This window comes from Xenopus laevis, chromosome 6L (assembly GCF_017654675.1).
Source record: "Xenopus laevis strain J_2021 chromosome 6L, Xenopus_laevis_v10.1, whole genome shotgun sequence".
In the NCBI taxonomy this organism is placed as follows: domain Eukaryota; kingdom Metazoa; phylum Chordata; class Amphibia; order Anura; family Pipidae; genus Xenopus; species Xenopus laevis.
The window spans coordinates 51,601,935-51,609,251 of record NC_054381.1 but is presented as its reverse complement, the minus strand read 5'-3'; the positions used below and the strand labels follow the sequence as shown (position 1 = coordinate 51,609,251).

Below are 7,317 nucleotides of genomic sequence, written 5' to 3'. Positions count from 1 at the left end.
GCTTTATTAACAATGTAATCAAACTGACAAGTTACAAGACATTGAATAAACAATGATCTAGTTGATCAATACTCCACTGGAATGCTTGCCTACTTCACTGGAGTCAACAGGCCACCTGCCATCCCAGCCACTCCACTGCACTGACCTAAGGTGGACAAGTGAAGGCAAGGGTAGGCCTCACTCTGAAGCATTATACAAGGAAGTTGAACCAAACACCGTTATACCAGGGGTTAACAGCCCTGTCCCACTAGGGCCGGATTTTAAGAAGCTGCGAATAACAGTGCCAGACGCCATGCACACACACACACCCCTCACCCCCGTGCCCGCATGTTCCTAGCGCAGGAAACTTAAAGGGATACTGTCATCGGAAAACATGTTTTTTTCAAAACGCATCAGTTAATAGTGCTACTCCAGCAGAATTTCAAAATTGAATATAAAAAAATCTGTTTGCTCTTTTGAGAAATGGATTTCAGTGCAGAATTCTGCTGGAGCAGCACTATTAACTGATTCATTTTGAAAAAAAAATTTTTTCCCATGACAGTATCCCTTTAAGGAAGTGTTAAGCAAGAGAAGCTCTCTATGCGCGCGCAAGCGCACTCTTCAGCTGCAGAGCACTGTGGAGCTTTGAGTCCCCAGTTCTCTTCTGGATGCGGTTGTCCGGCATGCCGCCCCTAAAATGTTGTCGCCCTAGGTCCGGGCCTTTGTGGCCCCGCCACAAATACAGGCCTGCTTCCCACTCCGGCAAGCTTCAGGAGAAGCCCAAACTCCACCAAATTCCACTTTCCTCTCACTGAACCATTTTAGGGTGGGTGACTGCTGATCTACTCGCTGACTACAAGCACTGACTTGATTCCTCTAGTGGTCTCCTGGAAATCTGCAGGTACTCTTCCCCCTCTCCTTTCTCACTATAGACTCCAGTCTGAACTCTTATACCTCTCTGCCTTCCTAGCCCTGTCAAGGCTCCTCTCCCTTTCAGGTCTGAGTAGCTCCATAATTTTAAAATATGGAAATGAAGTATTTTTACTATATAGAATACTGAAAAGGAATAATGTGGGAAAATGTTTTAATCAAATGTTTGTGGCATACCTTCTGTACTACTACTCTGCAAGTACTCAAACACGTGACCTAGATGGAATTTACTATAGAGTTCATATAAAGCTTTGCTTTATTTTTATAATAAGAACTTGCAATAAAAATGTCTTCAAATAGAAATTTCATCCCTATTTCTACTTATTTACTTGCTATAGATGATATGCAAGAGATTTGGAAGAAATCCCCAACTCAGTAGTGTTAAGTCCCCATAGACGAACGATTGATGAACGACTGATTTTAGTGTAATCCAACCAATCCATCAAATTATCGTGAGGTTAGTGGGAATCGAACAATTGTGGATTTTTCATCCGACATTGGTCAGAAAATTGATCAGCCAGGTTAGAAAATTTTTTATCAGTCACAGTGAAATCTATCTATTGTTCGATAGTTTACAGGGCCAAGCAGGCAGCTACCCTCAGTTGTCCTAGCTTCAACTAGACAACATCACTTGAAATGGTCTTTTTAGTTGATGGACAGATCGTACATTTAAACGATCGTTTCAAGATAAGCTTGGTCTAACAATAATGAAAAGATCTTTTAAAAATCTTTACATCTATGGCCAGCTTTATGTCTCTTGTGTGTATTTTGGTCTTGAATTCAACCTGAAAGGTTTAAATGCTGGGTGGAATAAATTAACATAGCCTCCACAAGATACTTAGGGCTGGTCAGATAAGAGTGGAGTCAAATCAGTAATCACCTGAATAGAAACCTGAGAGTCAGGCAAAGGTCTAGGCAAAGTTCCAGGTCCAGGCAAAGGTCCAGGCAATTTTTTGGAGGCACACTGGCCATCACAATTTCTTTTTATTGGAATTAATATGTTGTGCAATAATAGACAGAGCAATTTGCCTTTTCTCACGCAGTGTTGTAGGTACTCGGTGAAGGCTGTTGGTGAAGATCGGCACTATTCTGGGTTTTCTCATTTCTCTTTTGGGGGTTTAGGCTAATCAGTGGCCTGCTTTTGGGTTCCTCCCAATATTGTTGTTACACACACATTACTCAATTGCTAATGGACTACAAATCCCAGCATACTATAGCATATTGTAAAGGGTTAAAACATTCTGTGAGCTATAGTCCAGCAACTAGTCCAGCACAAAAGAACATCCATTGGGGCAGATTTACTAAAGGGCGAAGTGGCCGTCGCTAAAGTGTGAATTTTTTAGAATGTTACCTATTTCTCCAGAGTTTCCTTCACCACTTTAGACATCATATCCTTTATGCCAGAAAGTCATAAAAGTGTTTTTTCATATTTTAAAGTGGGATTGCCTTCAAAAGTCCTAACTACTCTAGCTTTTTGTGTTAACATTTTGTTCCCAACCATTTGAGGGGCATGCCACATTTGTTTTGGGTGGGCTCATGCCTCTTAGAGTCAGTAATAAGCTTTGTATGTGATTGTTAGGCTCCAATATCTCCTCCTTCCTGTAATCTTGCACCAGTTAGCTTTTAGCAGTCTCTTAATAATGCACTTAGTTATAGTTCAACTACTACACAATAGGTTTAGCCAGAGATGTGAGACTGATTATGTGCACACACATTCTGTATAGTATGATGTGTAGGTCTTATGAGCAGTCTCATAGTAAGCTGTACTGTGTGCAAACAAAAGGGGTCATTTATGCAGGGGCAATTTTAGGGGATCAATTTTGTAAAAAACTGTTATCCATGTATATGGTCACAAATGCTTATATACAGTACCATCATTCTCTGTGCTAGGGATAATTTTGTATACAGAATGTATTTGGGACAAATGGCACCCATTCATATCTAGGGCATTAGAGGATCTCTTTTTGACCTAAGTATAAGAGTACTAACAAAGTTTCACTAGGCAGAAATGAATGCTAGTGAAAGATCTCTATGTATTGCTCGCGCTGCCGAATTAACAGTAGCGAAACTTCACTAGCGTTTGCCTACAAACTTTGCATTTTAGTGAATTAACATAGTGGTAGTGAATTTGTGGCGGAGCCTTCACTGGCGAAAATTCTCCCTTTAGTGAATTTGCCCCGTTGACTTCAATGTTTTCAATGGAACAGTTTCTATCACTAGTCATCTTATTTAGAAAACTAGAGGTGCAGTGGTACAGTTTTATGGAGAATTTGAATCCTGTGTAATAGCAATGTTATCTTTATAAATGCATTTATAAGCATATGTCTGATTATTTTGCACTTATTATAAACTAGCGTGTACTTATTATTAACAGTTTAGGCTAACATTCTATCATCCAGTAGCTGAGACTGTGTGGCAAATTACCAGCTACTGACTCCTTAAGAATTCTCTCTGTACAATTTTGTTTTTTTGCCAAGTCAAGTCAAACACATTTATTTTCAAGCATATTCATCTGCTTGGCTCCAGAGACAAGATGCGCTGGTATTCTGAGAATCTGATTAAAGTCTGTATGGCTCTCGCATGACCATATTTGGATTCCAAGACAGATTCCAGAATTGTTTAGAACCAATTAAGAGCAGGCTGGAAAGAAAGCTCTTTTTCTCCAAAGTTACCAAATGCTAATTACTAGAACTAGATATTTCAGCGTCTCTGCAATGAGAATAATTAGGATTGATGAATATTGCTTCCAAATATTTCCCCAGGCCTTTGAGTTCATGCCTGGGAGGAAGGCTGCACACATGGATGGGATTTCTGCAATTTTTAGTTTTACTTAATAACACAACAGAGGAATCTTGATGCCACCTAATAGCCATTTTAATGTGCTTCTGCAAATCTCCTCTTCTGGGAGATCATGCTTTAGTCTTAATTCCTTAAAATTCAATGTAAGAGTAAGAAGAATAAGAAATGTAAAGGGAATATTTTACAATGCTTTTGCTCATAGATAACATGGAGAAAGCTTCAGTAATGTTAAAAGTTCCCTTTCTCAACGAAATCAGAATAAAAGTAAGGACAGAGACTTAATATCGGATGAGAACTTTGCAAAACATACCCATAACAACCCCCAGGCCAAAATACATTTGAGAAATACATATTTAAAAATGAATATTCAATAGGAACAATAAGATCTTGCATTGCAGAGTGTCTATGAAATTTCCTATTCCCATTCATCATATCAAATCCAGAACTTGCTTAGGGCTGACTTAGGGTTTGCAGCTGTAAACATCTGATGCAAAGACATGTTTTTATGAGTTTTATATAAGTATTAGTAACATTTCTCAACCCTATAATAAACCATTTAAAAGTTTATAGACTTTTCTGATCAGTTTTCTATCATCTACAGTACTTAAAGGAGAAGGAAAGTCTTCTTGCACTTGGGGGTGCCAAATGTTAGGCACCCCCAAGTGATTGTATTTACCTACCTAAACCCCCTGGCCGGTGCTCCTCTCAGCAGAAAACTGCACCGGCACGGGGTTCTTCCAATGAGCACGATGGAGCAATCCTCTTCTGTCCTCCTCTTTGTCCGTGCGGCTGCACATGCGTAGAAGAGCGAAAAGCCGAACTTTAACTAAAACGTTGGCTATGGGAATCAATAAAGTCACTAAAGTCAAGGTGCGTTTTTCTCACTCCAAATGCATTAATGTCAAAGAAAGGATTTTTTTCACTGTGGGTTTCTCTTCATAAACATTTTCCGCAAATCCATTCCTAGCACAATAAATATCACAAAACAATGTTTCAAAATAAAAGGGCAGTTTACTCACATGTTTATACTGATTTGATAATATTCTTTACTAGATCACATATTGTGATATAAGTAAAGTTGTCTTGCACTTGGGGGTGCCAAATGGAAGTGTTTGTATTGACTTACCTGAAACCTGGGGCCGGTGCTCCTATCAGCAGAAAACTGCACTGGCCCAGGGTTATACCAGCGAGCACAACAGAGTGATCCTCTTCCAGCTTCTCCTTTCTTCAAATTTCCCTCATGCGTTTCCACCGCTTATCACTATCCCTTAGAGATCACCTGACATGAAATAATGAATCTCTAACTGTAACAGAAAGGAGTGTGGGACTAAAAGACACACCTTTCTTCACTCGTTGGTTTGTGTGTGAGCACAGTGGGGCAGATTTACTAAAGGGCAAAGTGGCCGTCGCTAGTGAAAATTCGCCAGAAATCCCATCCACAGGGACTTTGCCAATTTACGAACAGGCATAGAGGATTATTCACTAGCGAAAGAGACCATTGCTAGTGCAGTTTCACGGCCTATCACTACGGGCATTTTCGCTCAGGCAAAAGATCCATACTCTGCAAATTCACTAAAGTGCAAATTTTACAGGACGTTACCTCTTTCACCAGAGTTTATTTTGCCACCTTAGACTTGGCAAACTGATAAGATGAAGCTACATCCTCCTCAATCGTATGTCAGTGACATCATATCCTGTATGCCGGGATTCATAAAAAATTTAAAAAAAAAAACACTGGCATCTTTTCATATTTTACATTTTTCATATTTTGTTCATTATTTGAGGGGCATGCCAATGCCAAATTTGTTTTAGGGTGGGCTCATGTCTAGGCCATTAGAGGATCTCATCTGTCTTTATTTTGCTATAGGGCTATAAATAGGGCTATAATTTCCCTTTAAAAAGATATTATTCCTTCATTCTATGTGGCTGGTGTTACATCAACCTCATTTGCTTTGTGAACAGTTTCTACCAGTTTGACCTGCGCACTGAAATACCCTGCCAAACTATTAACGATATGTGTACTGACATTAAAGAAACTAAATTAGAGCATTTCATCTTTTCTGTTGTTGTTTAAATTGGATTCAGCTTGCTGTTTCCAGCATAAACAAAAAGGTTAACTGTTAATTAAGAATTCTGTAGATGAATGGATTGTTCATGTCCGTTTTGGGGAGATGCTGGAAAATGTAGCTATTGTTACATAATACAGGTAAAGGATCTATTATCCAGAATGCTTAGGACCTTGGTTTTTTTTAGATGAGGGATCTTTCTGTAAATGTTAAATGAACCCAGCATTTTGGTTTTGCCACCAATATAGATTCATGCAGCTTAGTTAGGATCAATTACAATGTAAGGTTTTATTAGTACAGAGAAAAAGGAAATAATTTCTAAAAATTAGAAATAATTGCTGACTTGGACTTTCTGGGAGATGGCCTGTAATTTGGAGCTTTCTTGATACTGAGTTTCTGGATAATCTGTATACTGTCTGGATGAAGAAGGCTTAATTGATGCATCTGGCACACACAGTCATATACTGTAGTCACATCCACTGAAGTGCCCACTGTAAGGGGCCTTTGTATCATAATGTCTTAAAAACAGTGACCAAGTATAGTACACATCACCAGGCATCACTGCATGAAAATGGATTTACGTGAGGCCTGGAGCAATGCAATGATTGGGCGTCATTAAAGGACCAGTAACACTAAATTTTTTTTCCCCAAAATTCGTTAGTATAGAACGAAAAATAAACACCAAGGCAAATAAAACTTTTAAATTGCAAAGCCTTTATTAAGAGATAACTTACCAAATCTCCACTTCCTGTCTTCTTCTAAAACGGCGAAAGGGCGACCATCCATGCAGCGGCGTTCAACTTCTCCTCCCTGGCTATTCTAGTGACAGTATGTGAAGAGGAGGCAGTGGTCCGCTCTGCAGCGCTTCCCCTATTCCCAGCAGTCGGACTTTGACTCCAGCCTTTGCTCCTCCGATGAGGAAGAAGAAGAGGAGGAGGGCAGCCTCTGCCTCTCCAGCGGCAAGTGCTGTCTGCAGAATGGTAGTAATAGTAAGCGGCAGGCGCACCGATCTGCTGAAGAATATCCACTTGTTCCCCGTCGATGTGCCCATCTGAGTGTGCCTGGGGCTGGCAGTCCCAGCTACTGCAGAAGAAGCCGGCGATTTTAGACTCCTGTTGCTGCAGAATCCATGGATGAGGTGGGAGCGCTGAACCACTTGCTACCCGTCGATGCGCTACGATTGCGGGTAGGACTACAGTGCACAAGCGAAGTGAAGACGAACCAGCGCTACGTGGAGGAGCTGCGCACACTGAAGGCTTTCGATGCGGCTAAGTGCACTCTCCAAGTGCACAGTTCCTGCAAACCTTGGCTTTGCGTTCCGCACCGCCTTTGAGCCGGGAGTGCTACCGGCTCGTTTTTATTTTAACTAAATACACCGGCCACTGCTACCCGCAATCGTAGCGCATCGACGGGTAGCAAGTGGTTCAGCGCTCCCACCTCATCCATGGATTCTGCAGCAACCGGAGTCTAAAATCGCCGGCTTCTTCTGCAGCAGCTGGGACTGCCAGCCCCAGGCACACTCAGATGGGCACATCGACGGGGA

General features: G+C 40.9%; 1 long non-coding RNA gene across 1 annotated transcript; it reads right to left on the bottom strand.

Moving 5' to 3' along the window:
- Window positions 1-3,113: 3,113 nt before the first annotated feature.
- On the bottom strand, window positions 3,114-4,987 carry LOC108718937. The gene is made up of 2 exons (XR_001936114.2): window positions 4,835-4,987; window positions 3,114-4,671 (listed from the first exon to the last, which is right to left on the bottom strand). It is a non-coding gene; the product is annotated as an uncharacterized LOC108718937 (long non-coding RNA).
- Between the last annotated feature and the right edge of the window lie 2,330 nt (window positions 4,988-7,317).